Source organism: Gymnogyps californianus, chromosome 1 (assembly GCF_018139145.2).
Source record: "Gymnogyps californianus isolate 813 chromosome 1, ASM1813914v2, whole genome shotgun sequence".
In the NCBI taxonomy this organism is placed as follows: domain Eukaryota; kingdom Metazoa; phylum Chordata; class Aves; order Accipitriformes; family Cathartidae; genus Gymnogyps; species Gymnogyps californianus.
Window position 1 is genome coordinate 148,113,145 of NC_059471.1, and position 16,106 is coordinate 148,129,250.

The window sequence follows — 16,106 nt, forward strand, 5'->3', positions numbered from 1 at the left end:
ATAGGTGTTCAGATGTAGGCTGAAATTAGGAGATGAACTGCAGTAAGCTTTGTAGAAAACATATGCAGTGCTTGCTGCTTGTTTTTTAATCCTGACCCTTTGATGAACCTCATCACCGCTCTTCACCTTTTTTGGTTGTAGCATTGGGGCAGATTAATGTTCTTCAGAGGATGAGCTGAAGAGGAAAAGACATGGCTTATTCAAATCAGCAAAAGGAGACAACACTGCTTTTTTTTGCCCCAGTACACATGCATCATTTCTTATTTTCATTTGTAACTAGAGGAGGGCGAAATGTGTCTGCTGAGGCTGTTTTGCAAACTGCATTTAAGGCAACGTTTGAGAACAACAAATGGCCATTTGCTGACTGCATTAATTGTTCTCATAATTTTATGTGAAAGCTTCAGTCCATAATGTTCTCCATAAATTACATACTGGATATGGCAACCAGCTGATTCATCGCCTGCAGTCCGTTGGTCTTATCCACAGGTAACTTCTCAAGTTTTCCTTCTCCCCAGTTTGTTCCTCACCAAGACTTACGTGGCAAGGACTGGGCTTGTGCTGGGATGTGTGTATAGCTCTATGGAAAAGCATTTCTTACCAGCAGAAGCTTATTCACCAGAGTACTGCATGTTTACCCAAGTATGTCATTTTCATTGTATCATTTCACTTTAGGAAAGACGACCTTCCTTGGAGGAGCAGAACAGTGGTACAGCCTCCTTTGCCACTGCAAAACTCTTCTTTTTGTAGTAGGAGGGCCATATTTTATTTCTAGGCTCAGTTGTGGTCTCCAACCACAGAGACTACCCTTTGGTGGTGGTCAGATAAACGTCTCGGCAGCCAGCATTGCCCACGGCAGCAGGAGACCTCACGCAGTGGGTGAAGTCCGCCCATGTTTCTCTGCTATAAGCTTCTCCGTCTCCCTTTTGCTGTTGCGATCTGCAGGCATTGCTGCTCAACAGTGCAGCTGCATCACTGCTGCATTCCTAGTGCAGTGCCAAGCGAGCACTTTAATTAACACTAAATTCAGTGCTGACAGAAGCATAGAGAAGGGGAAAAAAAAATACAACGAAACAGAACACCCAGACTGGCTTTGTAAGCTTGTATTTTATGTGAGTCAAAGCTAACATAACAGTGTCTTTGAAATGAAGTATCCGTTGTCATATGGTAAGAGAAGAACCTCTTAGCTTTTCTTTAACATATAGAAAGTGGCACTGTGTATACCAGAGCCTGTTATTCCTGTGTACCTGATAAATACAGATGATTTTTTTTTTTAATGGAGACTCATTAACGTGTTCCACATGGAGATGGTGAGAATTGCACATTGAGTGAAGAGATTGATTGATGTTGGCTTGTGTTAAGAAAATATGGCTGACAGAATGAGTCAATACATGCTCTTTTTTTCCATAGAGTGCATTGTTTTTCCTGCATGTGTTTAATCAGGGAACTTAGCAGGGGAATGCCATTGCTTAATAGCTGACAGTATCTTGTTATCTTCCTTTAAAATAGTTAATAGAGTTAAAATACAGTTATTAAGATCTGGCACTCATTTGAACGCCCACTTGGGACTTTGGATTATAAACATGCAGTATCTGTAAATTAGCTGCAGGCACAAGAGTAAGCATTCGGTCCTTCACCATTTAACCTAACAAGCAGTAAAAGCTGCTCACCAGTGAGCATGTGAAAAGCCTTGTTCTGCAGACCTGTAGATGGATGTGTCCCTCCTCTCTGGGAGTGCTCAGACGTCTGAAAACTTCACAAGTTGGGCCTGAACGGAGGGATTTGGCAGGAGAGGAAAGAGGAAAACTCTTCTTTCCCTTCCCACATAGAGAAATGGAGGCGAACGTGGAGAGCACACTGAAAGGGACGGGCTTCCCACATCAGGAGGAGCCGTGTGGTGTGATGTCTCTGTGAAGAAGCTCAGGGAGCGTCTGTGTGTGGCATCAGCCCTCTTGACTCCCACGTCCTTCTCCAAGATCAATATGAACAGGCAGGGCATGGCAAGCCCACTGCTGTGTGGATATTTGAAGAGGCAGCATCGATATCTAAGAGGATTATGAATGAAATTCTCAATACCTTGTCTAGACTGTACTGATAATTAAGGATGAAATGATTAATTTTTAAACCAAGGTTCTTTTCCTTTGGCTTTTACAGCTGTTTTAAAAATCAGCTTTTTGGCACCATGGTATGCTTTAAGCAGGCAGAAAAGCTGATTGGTGTTTGGATACTCTGTCTTTAGGTTCTCACTTGAAACTAGATGAATAATATATTTTGTGAATATCTGTGACTGAATACAGGTTTAATGTTTATATCGCTGAGATAAATTCATAGGATGAGCAGTATGATTAGTGCTGTGTAAAATTTTAAGTTTTTTCTGATTTGTATTTTCATGAGTAGTTGCGAGTAACATTCTAGTATCTGGTTTAATTTTTATCAGGCATGCACAGATAACTTGTTCCTGGAAATGCAGGGCTGGAAACAGGATAAGGAACTGACAGCGCTGACTGAAGAGTTTTGTAATCTCTGTTACTCATTGCAATTCTTGGTGAAGGTCTGGAACTGCAATGGGTGAGCCAGTAAGGATGTGATAGACAGCAAAACATTTTGAAATTGCTAGCAACCCAATTTTCATGTATTAACATCTTAGTAGGTAATCCTATGTTGGCATTACTAGAGTTCCTCCATTTATATTGTAGCTATTATAGCAGAAGCTGAAATACTCTTTGCTGTCATTTGAAGATGGAAATTTCTTCCATTTTATTTATTTATTTTAAAATTGTATCTGAAAGACCTGTTGATGTATAGAAAATATAAAACTACGAAAATGTTTACTGTAATATATTGTTGCCAATATCTTTACCTACAAGATTTCTTCTTAATGCAGCGTAGGTTATAAATGGGAGAGTTTACTTTTTTTGGAATTCCTTTCAGTAAGTGAGGTGGAATACCGTCCGCTGTAAGCCATGCAGAATTTCTTACCGTTATCTACTATATCTGGGAAGATCTGTTTAAAGGGAAAAGTAAAAGGCTGCTCTGGGCTATTTATTCACAGATAGTATTCCCTAAAAGCGCTGTATAGTAGTATACTGTGTAACCAAATAACATCTGTCATGTAGTAGCAATGAGCTAAAGGTTACATTTGTTTCCAAACGTAAGTATCCAAAATTAAGTACATTTTGGATACTTAATTACCAAATTTATTTACCTGGAGCCAATTTACTGTGGTGTCCTGCATAGTCAAACACTACTGTGATAAAGTTGTACCATGTGAAATTTCACTGGACCGTATGAAATTTACTTTGGTGGTGGCATGACTGTTTTGGGTGTGCAGAAGAGCCACTGCAGATTGCCACTTCACTGAAATCCTCAACAGCCAGCTAAATATCGAGCTGTAGCTGTTTGTGCTTGTGATGTGTGTATGTGTTTTTTTAAAGAGACACAAAACTGTGTCCATTTCCTCTATACCTACCATCTGCTTTCTTGTATTTGTGGGCAATACATCTTAAGTAACTAGGTAGCTGCCTTAGGAATTATCTGTTGTTTTATTTTAAGGAGAGGAACATACGCTTGTTGTAGTCAGCGTTGTGCCGCTTGCTGTTGGTGTCCTCTTTGCAATTGCTCACTCAAACGCATGTACTAGTCAGTAAGAGAGGGCATGGGTGGCTGAATCATACTCTGCGATTTCAAAGAATAGCCACTTTCCTGCCAGAGCAATTTACATTTCACTCCTCAGTTGCTTTACTGTTAGGTCAAGGCAAACCTGCAATACTGGCTTTTGTGGCACAGGCTGCTCTGTTTGAAGCTGTGTACGTGGCAAGGCATCATTCTTATTACCAAGCTCCTAACATCCATCTGATTTCATCCCTGTCGGTGTTCTTTCTGCAGCTTAATCAAGAGCCCTTGCTAACATACCGTAGCTCTTACACAGGTCATGCAACATGTGCCTCATGTGACGCAGGGCTGCATCTATGTTTTGTCTTCTGTGGCTAAATAGCGTTTCAGGCAAAGAGGAGACTGCTGTGCTAGTTTCTTGGTAGACTTAATTGCTGATAAATAGGGACCTGATTCAGCTGACAGCTTACACAGTATTGATATGTTCCTATGAAGCTGTGTTGAGCAGGGTTATGTGCTCCCCAGAGAGCTTCAGGAACCCGTGAACTTTGGCACCTGCCTGTTTAGAGGAAGGTGCAGCTGGTTGCAACTAATAATTACTATAATAGAGGTGAAGTGCAGAAAAATATGCTTTGTATAGCAAATAAGGAAATGCAAATTCCTTTTGTGAAAAGGAAGAGTAAAGTTCAGGATACTGGCAAGACATTAATATACCTGTACAGTTTTATAACATTGAACTGCAAGCACCAGTTGAAGGTTTCTGTTTTTAAAGAGGAAGGTCATCATTGTTACTTCAGTTTTCATGCTGATCCCTCTGCAGGGTGAGGAAGGGACTTTCTTTGTCTAAAATTCTTAGTGAAGGTCACAAAGATCACCTGCTTTATGTTGCAGTCAACCATGGAGAGCTGGCTGCTAACAGATGCAAAATATTAAAGCAAATGGATCAAACACATGAGTTGTTATGGTTGTGTATTGCAAAGATGGGCTCATTTTTTCTTATTTCTTGTCCCATCGCTTTTCTCATTTAAATAAAGCTGTTGACTTTTCCTTCTTGTGTAAATGTATTTTTGTTATAGTTCTTACAAATCTTTTCCGTATGCTTAAAAAAAAAAGTAGAATATTTCTTTTACAGCTGCTAAATTGTTTCTCGTGCTTCTTACTCTTGTTCAGAGAAGAGGAGGTCCAAAGAAATTCAGACCAGAACTCTTTCTACTTATTTTTGTTACTTATTGTCTTAAAAACAAAACGAAGTGGGGAAAAAAGCCTTTCTACCATGTGACCATTTAGAAAAGCAGTGTCTCATTTTAAACTGCTTCATTGTTTAATGGATTGTATTTGGAAAAAAAACTTAGAAAAATCTTCCTCTGTGCTGTCATTGAAGGTGGTTTAGAGTGACACTGCTCATCTTCACTCATAAGGATGTATTTTTTTTTCCATCACTTAAACATTTTCAGTTAAACATGCTCTTTAAATTCGTTATCGGCAAGGAAAATACAATTAGGTAAGCAGCTGTAAGCCACAGTTCCCTTTCTCTGCTCCCTTCCCCCAATTAGTTCCTCCTTTCTGTACTTCTCAGTGCTCCATCTGCATGGGGGGGGGGGCTTGGGAGGTGGGGGGCAGGAATCACTTTCTCTGCTCTCTCTTCACTAGGCTTATTTCCATTCTTTGCTGACAAAGAAACTCTTATTATTGAACCAGCAAAACCTTTCAGGTGCTGTTTATAACTTATTTTAGAGATTAAGTTTGCTCCCGTAGGTGATGGTAAGTGGGGAGGAGTTCCTGAAATCTGTTGCTATTCTGATACTCCACGTTTGGTTTGAACAGCTGCTGTCTGCTCTGGGCTTTTCCTTAAAATTAAGCAGGTGAGCTCACTTCCCAGGTGTTTTCAACCAGCCCTTTAGTCTTCTGGCTTGGTACCTAAGACCTGGGTGGCCTGGCAAAGCAAAGCTTTGGGGGTGTGTGTCCTGTCCGACTTTCTGTTGTGTCCAGGATATGCGCAACCTGTTGCTTGGTGTTCTGAATAACCATTCTCACCTGTGCTCAGGTGTTAGGTCCTACGTTTGCTGTTGAAATAACAGAGCATGACCATGTGCCATTGACAGAAAATGTGAGATGAACTTTGTGGTGTATGTAGGAAGCCATAGGAATGGTATCAAGTTATATATTGCTCCTGATGCTCACAAAAAATCTCTGTAGAAAACCCCTTTGATGAGTTTGGTAGGGATTGAATAGGTGCAGTTGAAATGTTACGGGGTTCTGGCATAATATATGTTAGTGATCTTATGTGCGCGGTTTTCAGTATCAACAGTGTTCCAAAATATATGCATTGAGATATTTCAAAGCAGACTGAAAAATGTAATCCTGCAAGTAGTATTCATGTCACTAGGAATTTTCGCTGTTCTCTGTTCTGCTTTGTAAATTTAGATTTATTTTTTTCTTTATTCTTTCAAGTTGCATGCTTAAAAAATGGCAATAAGCAGGCAAGTGTACCTTTTAAAAGTCCTTATTTTTTGTGGTATCACAGCATAATAAAATTGACCTTGGTCCTAGAGGCTTTGAAAAGACTACAGTAATTGTCCAGATGTTTATCTTGTAAAGCTACCTTCTTTGCATTGAAATATGCAGCGATTTAGTGTTTTGTTGATACTAAATTCATGATTTCTTCAGTTAAACTACTGTGAGTAGCCATACTTTGATTCTTTTCTTCCCTTTTACAATGGTATTCACTGTTGTAAAATTATAATGCAATAGATAGATGTTGCACAGAAACAAGGTAACCATTTACTTAATAAATAAAAGGATCCTTGGTTAACGCCCTTGGAAAACTCAATGAGGAACTTCATACAATACTTAACTCATAAAGAAGACAACACCTCTTTGTTGATACGCAAAGTTATTTGTCATTTAGGGAAGAGGTAAAGCAGCATCTTGAGTGTCAGTACTGCCTGACTGTGTCTTAAAATATTTTTTTTTGAGGAGGAGCTTTGAAAGAATGTATTATTAACTATGAAAAAATGTGTTATTTGCTATTTGAGGATTTTAATTATTTTGACTGTCATTTGTCAAAGTACATAACAAAATTAGTGCATGGTGTACAACACTGATAAATCTTAGACTGTTGGCCCTTTGAGCATTTATAGCTTATCAGCAGTGAAGTGTCTTGTAAAAGAAGATTTTTGTGAGAATTTAAAGTGTTAATATCGCCTATACTTTGTAGACCTTCAGAATCTGATTCCTCTGAGATGATAAAAGTATGATTATCACAACAATCTTAGGCTTCATTTGAAGTTATTTTCCTGACACTAAACTACAAGGTTTACACACTTTTGTTTTATTTTGTTGATAAAATAGTGTCCAGCTCAGGTTGATCTTACCTGTGAGTACATGGTCTTAATCCTAAGGATTTTCTTTCTAAGCATTAGGATTTTGTTCCGAAAGTTATGAAGCATGTTGCTTTTAACAACTTTCAGCATATAGGTAAGGCTTAGAGGCAACATGTAGACTTGCAAGCAGATGCTGCAGTAGAGGACTTAAATTTTTGAGTTTTGTATTGAAGGAAAGAACTTCGCTTAAAAAAAATTTTTTTTCTTTTTTTTACTGGTGGGTATATCATTTGTAATCAAACTGAAATTGTTTTTGAATAGTGAAGAATTGCTTGTTTTGAGTGCTGTACTAAAAATAATGTTTCCGTACTAAATTTTACCCTGAATTGTCATAAGCATTGAGAGAGGAGCTCCAATGCCTGCCTGTGGTGACAGCAGGCAGGAACGTTCCTGGTTTTAGAGGCTGGGAAAAGGAGTCATTGAGATACGACTTAGTGAGGGTCGACAGTGAATCCAGTTAAGGGGGAGAATGAGACACATCTTTCTTGAGACATTATTTTCTTTACGGAAGATAACCTGTTTACGGATGATGTGTGCAAGTGGGACTGGGACATCTCTAAGGTGGCAACGAGTAGTAGTGTTGACTCTAGTCTAGGAGAAGTCCTGAAGTGATGCCTGCACTTTTGTTGAGCTGTGCCCATAGCATGTGTGATACATGCTGTTGTTGCAGGAGCAGCTTCTGTTTCAGCTCAGTGGTACCGAGTGGGAAGTAGGAACATGCAGGGCCTTTTCTCTGAGAGCTTTTCTGTTAGCCTAACAGATTATTCAAATGTTTTCCCGTTGACTTAGTGCAGTCACTGGTTTCAGCTGTAACCTTTAAGTAGGACATAGGTCTGTCAATAGATACTGAAGATAGCCGTGAATTTGGGAGAAGGGAAGAGGAGCTCTTTTTAAGAGGCGATGTGGAGCCATGGGCCATGGCCCTACTGGGACTGGGGAAGGAGGGAGGTAAGACGATGCGCGCTTTGGAAAGGAGCGTAACGTTGGTTTGGATGAACGTGGGACTGGGTCAGGCCCTGTCCCTTGTGCAGTGCCCAGGGGTCCCTGCAGTGGCTCTCTGTATGCAGCCGTCGTTTCCCTCTCATCAATGTCGGTGGTTGTTATTGCACTCATGGCAGAATGCAAATCCTACATAAAGAGTTGGGAGATAAAGTGTGAAGTAGAACTTTTCCTGTAGAAAAAGGAAGGGGAAAAATATACCCCAAATGCCGCCCCTCTCCCCAGAACAAGGAGTGCAGGAGGGGTGCGTGGGGGCACAGGCGTCATGTGCCTGATATGGGGTCTGGTCTCTCAACCCAAGACCCCAAGTAGTTTTCACTCTTCCCTTCTGCTTCAGTGGATATTGATAAATACTTGTGAGCAATGTGGATAATGGCTAGGGAGCTGCATGTTGGTTTTCATTTTGCTGTGTCTGTGACAGTGACAAAGATGACTTTGAGATCAAGAATTTCTTGGCAGCTTAATTAAAGGTTCTGTTGACTTTTACCTCAACTGCTTTTCACCCATCCCTACAGCAGGACTCAGAAATGCCCTTTGCCAGCCACTATCTATGTTTTTAATTTGAGCTGAGGAAAAAAACCAACTCATTTCTCTCACTCTCTTACTTTAAACCATATAATACCAGTGATGCAGAGAGTTTTGCATCTACCCAGGCTTCCTAAATCTCCTGCAGGTGACCTGGTGGGTAGCCTGCTCCTCACACCCGAGACCCTCCCACTGGGGGCATGGGCGGGTGGTGACTCGGGGCAGCCAGCCACCGCCCAGCGCTCAGCTGATTGTTTCTGCCTGTTACCTGTTCCTGGCTCTTAATGACATCATTTGCGAAGAAGATCAAGAACTTAAAAGTAGGAAGAGAGCAGCTGCCCATCCCATAGAGACAAGGAAGGGGCTTCCGGTCCCAGAGCAGGAAATACATTTCAGTGGATCCAGGTACGTTTGCTCTTAACTTACCGTTTGTTGCTTATGTTTCTCCAGGAAGCTTTGCCTTTTTTGGTGTTTTTTTTTTTGTTTTTTTTTTTTTTTTCCTCCTTTCCTAACTGGAAGTGGTTGCACTGAAGTACTTACCAGTACATTCTTCAGCAATATGAAAGGCCTAAGTCCAAGGTAACTTATGACACCTCGTTCAGCCTATATCTTGCTGTATTCCAATAATAGAAACTCTTTCCAGAATATATGAAACACTTTGTACTCTGATCTTGTGACCTGCAGAGACAGGATTATGGCTGGTCCACCTATCTGTAATCATGCTATCTTTGGCTTAGTCATTTTCATAATGAGAAAGTTGAAAATTGTGGTGGTTTTGGTTTGTTTTTTAAGTTCGCTTGCTGAACTGAACTTTGAGGACTGTTTCGCATAGTATATCCTTTACTGTTTGCAGTGGAGGAAACACAGGTGTTAATTTGATAAAGCTACCAACCATTGCTTTCTTCTCACACAACTAAATTGCCAAAGAGAACAGTAGAAAAGGGTGCCACGGGATGGGAGAAAATCATACTCGAGTTTTGAGCAATGGTAGGTTAGGTTCGGTTCGGTACCTGTATGATTGGGCGGTCCGGAGATTGGGGTTTTGAGAGTCCCTTTGTGCTCTGTGGTTATTGTCCCAGGGCGGTGACTCACAGATGTAAATGTCGGGCTGTGCCTATATTGTCACCAGCTTTGGTCCCGCTGGGGATGAAGAGAGGAGCAAGTTGGGTCCAAGTGCCAGGATGTTCGCTTGGGAAGGAGGGCTGTAGGGAGGTGAGACGGAGGGATGCTCCCGAGTACCCTTTTCCTAGGAGGGAAGGTGGCAAACAGGGCAGGAACAGCTTGCCTTCTGGAATCAGCCCATGAGAAATTAGTGGAGCCAAACTGAACTGAACTGCAGTATTACTCCACTGTTTTGGCATTAGCCCTTTTAATTGCACTAGATTTTAATTTTTTTTTTTCTAACTTTTTTTTCCCCAAGCACAATATCCTGCCTTTTGACCAGTTTGGCTTCTCAATTCATTTACTAGAAGCAGTCATTTCATCCTTCGGATGTCAGTGTGCTGTTCGATATTAGTGTTTGACCTTCAGAATTAGTCATCTAATTAAGGAGTGGGTTGACCATGTAGTCTGGGTTTGACCAAATTGCTAAGAAATAACTTTGTGAAAACTAATGATGCTAAATACAGACCACTTGAATTCCTAGTGCTTGCAGAAGCAGCTGAAACTTTTTTCCCCTCCCGTGTTCAGCCAGCCCCAGGAATGAACACTGTGATTCAGCGTAAGTGGCTTTTTGCTCAAACTCCTTATACCCAAAACCTGGTTCAAACTACACAGGAGAGACTTGAAAAACCCCCTATTTGTTTCACAGTCTGTGTTTCATGATGTTTTAATAGTTGATGTGACATTTAAAAAAATATTGCTGTAGAATGATGTGTCTTCAGGAGATCCTGTATTGGCATTTGGAGAACATTATTAAAGTTTGAATTCTGAATTAAACCCCAGTTATAGTGAAGTTTGAGGTTTTAATAGAAGAAGTGAAGTTAATATTAATAGGAAATGTTTTAAAGACACAAATTGTGCTTTCCAGTTCAAGTTAAATCCTACTGTAGCTTATTAAAGCCTTTTTTTTTTTTTTTCTTAAAACGTGTAAATTGGCCTGAATGTCCTCCAAAATTTTTGGGAAAAAATTGTGCTTAGTCACCTTACCCTGATATACTTCTGGTTTGTTTTGCACAGTTCAGTATGTTTAATATTGATACTTTAATATTTTATCTTACGTTTGTGTTAAATAGTTTAAAAGAGTATTAGTATTTTAACATATTAGTAAATCTATTAAATTACAAACAACCCTACTTGATGTTTTTGAGAGGAATTTTCTATGTATTTTTAAAATGCCCTGAATCTGTAACAGCTATGTACTGTGCATATTGAGTCACGTTAAAGGATTCCCAGTTGCGGCTCCCCTGCATCTGGGTGCCTTTTAACGTGAATTCAGTACTAGTTGTGCATAGGCTACAGCAGCTTGGTGAGCAGTGATGACTACTTCAGATGCAACACTGATGGCTGTCCTACTTTTGGATTTATTCTATACCTCAATTTCCTTCTCCGCAGCACCCAGCCTCCCCCTCCTCCTTTCCTGAAAAAGACATTGTCTACTCCTCTATATTTTTAAAATGTTGTATGTTTTCCTGTAGTGTAAAGGAGGAATACTACTTAGAGTTCATCAGACTTAACTGAAACAAGTTTACTTATTACAGCAGTGTCTTTAATTATTTTGCTTTAGAAAGAGAACTTTGGTTTATTTTAGTGTGTGTATTTATTTACTGTGCACTGTTAAAGCTCTTACTGAACTCCCAAAGACAGGTTGTGAACATGAACTAAGGGGATGCTTTCAAGCAGCTAAATAGTAATTGGGGACCTGAACATGTGGAAAACCGGCACTTTTATCTTTTTTTTTTTCTTTTTTTTTTCTTTCTGAAAGCTCATTTTCTTCCTTCTTCTTACCATGCTTTGTCTTCTGGGATTTACATTGGTGTATAGCATTGAAGAATGCTTGCTTCAAACTCACGAAGTTTGAATTCCTTTCAATAAGTAATTAAAGAGTGAAGCAGAAAAAGCTAGATTTAACAATTTGATCTCTTTTTTATTTTATCTTTTTTCAATCACAAAACACTGAGAAAGGAAGGCTTTGGATAATAGCAGCTGTGAGTCTGAGAGAGATTAATATGCTGCTGAAGATGCTTTTGGAGTGGGTATACAGTAGGGATGCTAGTCCATATTTTGCTTCCTCATTACAAGCATTTTTGTTTCAAACCTGTTTTGTTTATAAGGATTACAAAAGCACTCCTAGAATTGAAATGCACAAGGCACTAGGATTCACCAGAATAAGTGTCAGTGTTTAGATATTCACCAAGAACAAATCAGGTACCATGTTAGCATCTTAGTGTGTCTTTATAGTTATCTAGCTTCTGTTGCTACTAGTTAAGTGCTTGTTTTAATAAAAGGGCTGTAATTGGCATTTGTTTACTTTTATTCTGAAGTATCTCACTGTACTATGGTTTCTGATTTATTTTTGTTTAAATATAACACCTTATAACTTTACACAGTAAATACACAAATTATTTTACAGTATCGGCTGGATTTTTGTAGAGATTCATTGATTTAACAGCCATCTAAAACTGAGTGATTATAGTACATTTAAGCTGGTGCTGCCATCCATCTGCTCCTGCTTAGTCCTTAAAAATTCTGCTCTGTCAAAGGTATCAGCAGTTTCAGCTCTGCCATCAGCAACTTCTGCCTGCCTGAGTTTTTCAGGTGGCTTGCATGTATCTAAATCCATGCAGTTAGTAACTCACAACATATAAAATGTCAAGAGTACATAGCATTGGCTGGAGTCTTAAGCTACAAGTTGATATAAAAAGAGAAAAGCAATGGTAAGGGAGACATTTGGTGATTACACTGGCTAATTAATTGAGCTTAGAGACAAATCCTTCACGATGGGCCCTTAGCAGAGTTGGTTTATACTGAAATAGAGGAGGGATGAATAAGGGATGAGAAGCAATGCAACAGGGCTCTGCCTCTTCCCCATGAGCCAGCACTGCCAGCTGGGGCCAGGTTGGACTCTTTCCTTCGGTGCTCGTAAACCTCATATTTGCTGTCCTTCAGTTTGTCAGTTTTACTCATAATTTAAGGAGAGCGAGGCTAGTGGAAACCATGTGAATGAAAGTGCAGGACTACAGGCAAAATGAAGAGCACTGAGGAAGTCTGATTTGTAGCAGCCTCTCTAGGAGTAGGATTGAGTAGAGTGTCTTATGAATAAGTTTTCAACCTTAATGGTTTTTTGTTTTAAATGTTTTTTTTAATATGTATCAGTGTACTGGTTTTCCAGTCACTCATTCTCTTCTCAGGAAAAACAGGGTATGCAAATTTAAGTTGCGATGAAAGAGGCACGGAGAAACAAAACTAAAATCACCCTTTCTTCTCAGAGAACTGCCTTTTTTTTTTTCTCTCATCTCTTTTTTTTTTTTTTTTTCTTTGCTTGTAAAAAGAGACAGAAGATCTGTCTTCTCTTCAGAAGGAGAGACCTCCTTTCAGCACCATATCAAAGTGCAGGGGCCTGTTAATTGCTTGTGCGTTTTGAGTTGGAAGAAAAAAATCAGTCCCATTATTCACTTCTGTGATCAGTCAAGGAGGTAACTCTTGAGACCTGCGAGTGGGTATTTTGTTTTGTTTTTATCCAAATCGGGAGGGAGGGAAACGTATTATAAGTTGGCAACATCTTTAATGCACAGATGTGAATACTTTAGTAACCATCATGTCATATAAATCCCAGACACCTGCCCAAACATCAGGGTTAGCCTAGAAAAAAATATTGTTATTTATTTTGCTACCTGAGTTGTTAGTGTCTACTAAAATCTCTGTTTGCAGCTGAGCTTAAATGTATTTTAATTCTGTTTGTACTAACAAATGCTTGAAAAAATCCAGAACTATCACACTGCTTATGAATTGGGACACATAGTTTTTTAACTTTTTAAACAGAAATACAAAATGAGAACATGGTAGCAGATCAGTGGATGCGTTAAATGGAGAAACTGCCCGTCCAGAGCCAAAGCTCTGAGAACGTTTGCCGTGATGTGGCGTGAGGGGGCTCGTATACATTCAGCAGTCACTTCTCCAAACCAGTCCCTTTTGCGAAAAGGAATTCGATTTCAAAGCTTTTTGCTGAAAAGTTTTCCTGTTTCAAGATTGAAAATGCTTACATGAAACCTTTAAACAACCAAGGGCATGTTTATTTTCCAGGGGGACAGAGGAAGCTTTAGCTTTGCCCATTAGCAGCAGCTCTTTTGCAGTTTGCACGTGAGCCGTGTAGTCTGTGTGTCCATCCTCTCCCTGTCCCTCGCGGGGGTGCTGTACCTGCTCGGGAGGAGGCATTTGAGAGGCTGCTCCCTGCTGTGATTCCTAGGTGAGGATAGGTTAGTGGAACTTCAGGAAAAAAGGTGGTTTTCAGCAACTACTTCCCCCCCTCCCCCCTCCTCTACTTCCCTAGGAAAGGATAGGAAAGTACCCAGATTCTTACTGAACAACTGGGTTGAGTAGCAATGAGCAAAGGTTCTGAAGTGTTTTAAGAAACACAGAGCCCCATAAAGCTTTATGCACAGTCATTTCAGAAAGCAAAAATCAACTGAGGATTGGAAATGCAGGTGGCAGAACAACTTTTAAAGTCCAGAGAGGTGGAATTGAAGGGATTCTTACTGCATGTGTAACACATTGCTTCATCACCTGATTCTCCATGGCAAGTGAGCAGTTCAAGAAGGGGAGAAAAAGGTGACAATAGAGGGAGCTGCTTAGGGAGGTGGTACAGAAGATGATGGCCAGGTGGTAGAATGGGATATGGAAACAGAAATGCTGATGTCCTTAATGTTTGTTAACACACTAGCTCAGCTGTGTGCTAGGTTTATACAGTGGTTTGGGTTTTTTGGTCTGTCTTTTTCTATGTAAGCTCTTCTGTAGCAAAGGTTTGACACAGTGATGCACTTGCACTCTGGTAAGCACCTGTCCAGTAAGAATCCGTCTGCTCCTGCAGTGTGTGGTGTTTGATTGTAGAGTTGAAAGTAGGTCCCTTCCAAAAGGGATTCTCTGTTGCATTTACCAAAACAGTATGTATAGCTACAGGCTAAGATATCTAGCCAGCTCATGGAGCAATAACATAGCCGTGTTGGTATAGTGATGCCCAAGCATTGCTGCTTTTAGGACTGGACCAAAAAAATCTCAGTGTGCTGCTGTGTGGATGAACGGGCTCATGTGAGAGATCTTTAATGTATTTCTTCATTGTACCATATGCATGTGATCCAAACTGAGGCCATGCACAAACACAAAAGCTAACTGTACAGTAGCTTGGTTTAGCAGGTAGAGAAATGCCAGCACTTATCAGGTTATGCTTGTCAAGCTCAAACAAGGAAACAAGTCATGAATTTAAGGGAACATCTGCTGATACACTCTGAAAGTTTGCCTCTGTCTTCCACTTGAGTCATAAGAACTGGCAAAAAAAATACTTCTCGGTGATTCCTTGTGAAACAAGAGAGCGCCATATGCTAGTACTAGACTGTTAGGGATCTAAAAGGACATTTTCCCAATACTAGCCTGACATGTGCATGCTGACTGAGAACACGTGCTTGCAAAGTCTTGTGAGAGAGAAGGTAAAGCATGGAGAGAAATCATCTACCTTCTGTGGTGGAAGATGTGGTGCACTTCATGATTCAGGAGGTGTAAAAGAAGCCAGATGTAAAATGTTTCAGAAAGGTGGAATGTGGCAGCCCGGACTAACGAAGCTGCAGTTGGTGTGGGGCCTCAGAGGACCAGGGGTAATCTCAAACTTGCCCTGGGAGGGATAGATAGAAGTGGTTTTCTCGCACTTTGAAATAGTGGTATAGTGATACATTTTGCTTCCATTGCAGTTTCTCACTGAAATATCCATTTATTTTAAACCAAATGTCATCATATGAATATCATGAAAATAAGTTGCTATAACTGTTTCTGGTGTGCAAATGTTTGGAGCATATGTGTATGTGAGCGTATGTTGCACAGGTGGTACCCATATGTATTAACAGAAAGGTGTTTAAAAACAGAATTTCTCCCGTACCAAAGTGGTGCCTCCCAGGCCTGCAATTGCATCAAGATGCGTTGCAAGCCTGCAGTCATACCACCTGCCTCTTGGTACCTTTCCTGAGACACATGCTCATGTTGCACATCTCTGAGCAGCTCAAACAGCTGCCTTTATTATCAGGGTGAAGAAGGACGTAGCACTAGTAATAAATAAGCGCAGGAAGGTGAACCGGTGGGAGAAGCCTCCCCTCCTCTTCGTAGAGCTGCCTCGGCTTGCGGATGAGCACTGGCAGGATTCGGTCCTGGACCAGAGACAGCTCTTCTGAGCCCCAGGGCGCAATGACTGCGGAGCTACTGAACTCATGATAGCTGTGCTGATGTTCACCTGATAAGGATCCAGCGTTTTATGCAGGTTAACTTGAACAGTGTTTAATTCTTGCAGAAGCTTGGCATAACTAAAAGGCTTGGCAGCCTGAGTCATAAAAAGCCATGAATTAGAGAGAAGTTGATTTAGTTTATTTTATTGTGTGCCAAAAACTCTATTTA

General features: G+C 40.4%; 1 protein-coding gene across 6 annotated transcripts in view; it reads left to right on the forward strand.

Annotated features, from left to right (window-relative positions):
* EPS8 (epidermal growth factor receptor pathway substrate 8) overlaps positions 1-16,106 on the forward strand; it is a 141,167-nt gene that overhangs the window by 42,659 nt on the left and 82,402 nt on the right. The window contains exon 1 of one of the 6 annotated variants that reach the window (XM_050896642.1): positions 8,905-8,921. The exons of the other annotated variants lie outside the window; for them this stretch is intronic. The gene's annotated coding sequence lies outside the window, so the exon portion shown is untranslated. Of the gene's footprint in view, positions 1-8,904; positions 8,922-16,106 lie in introns of those variants that run through there. 6 annotated transcript variants of the gene reach the window in all.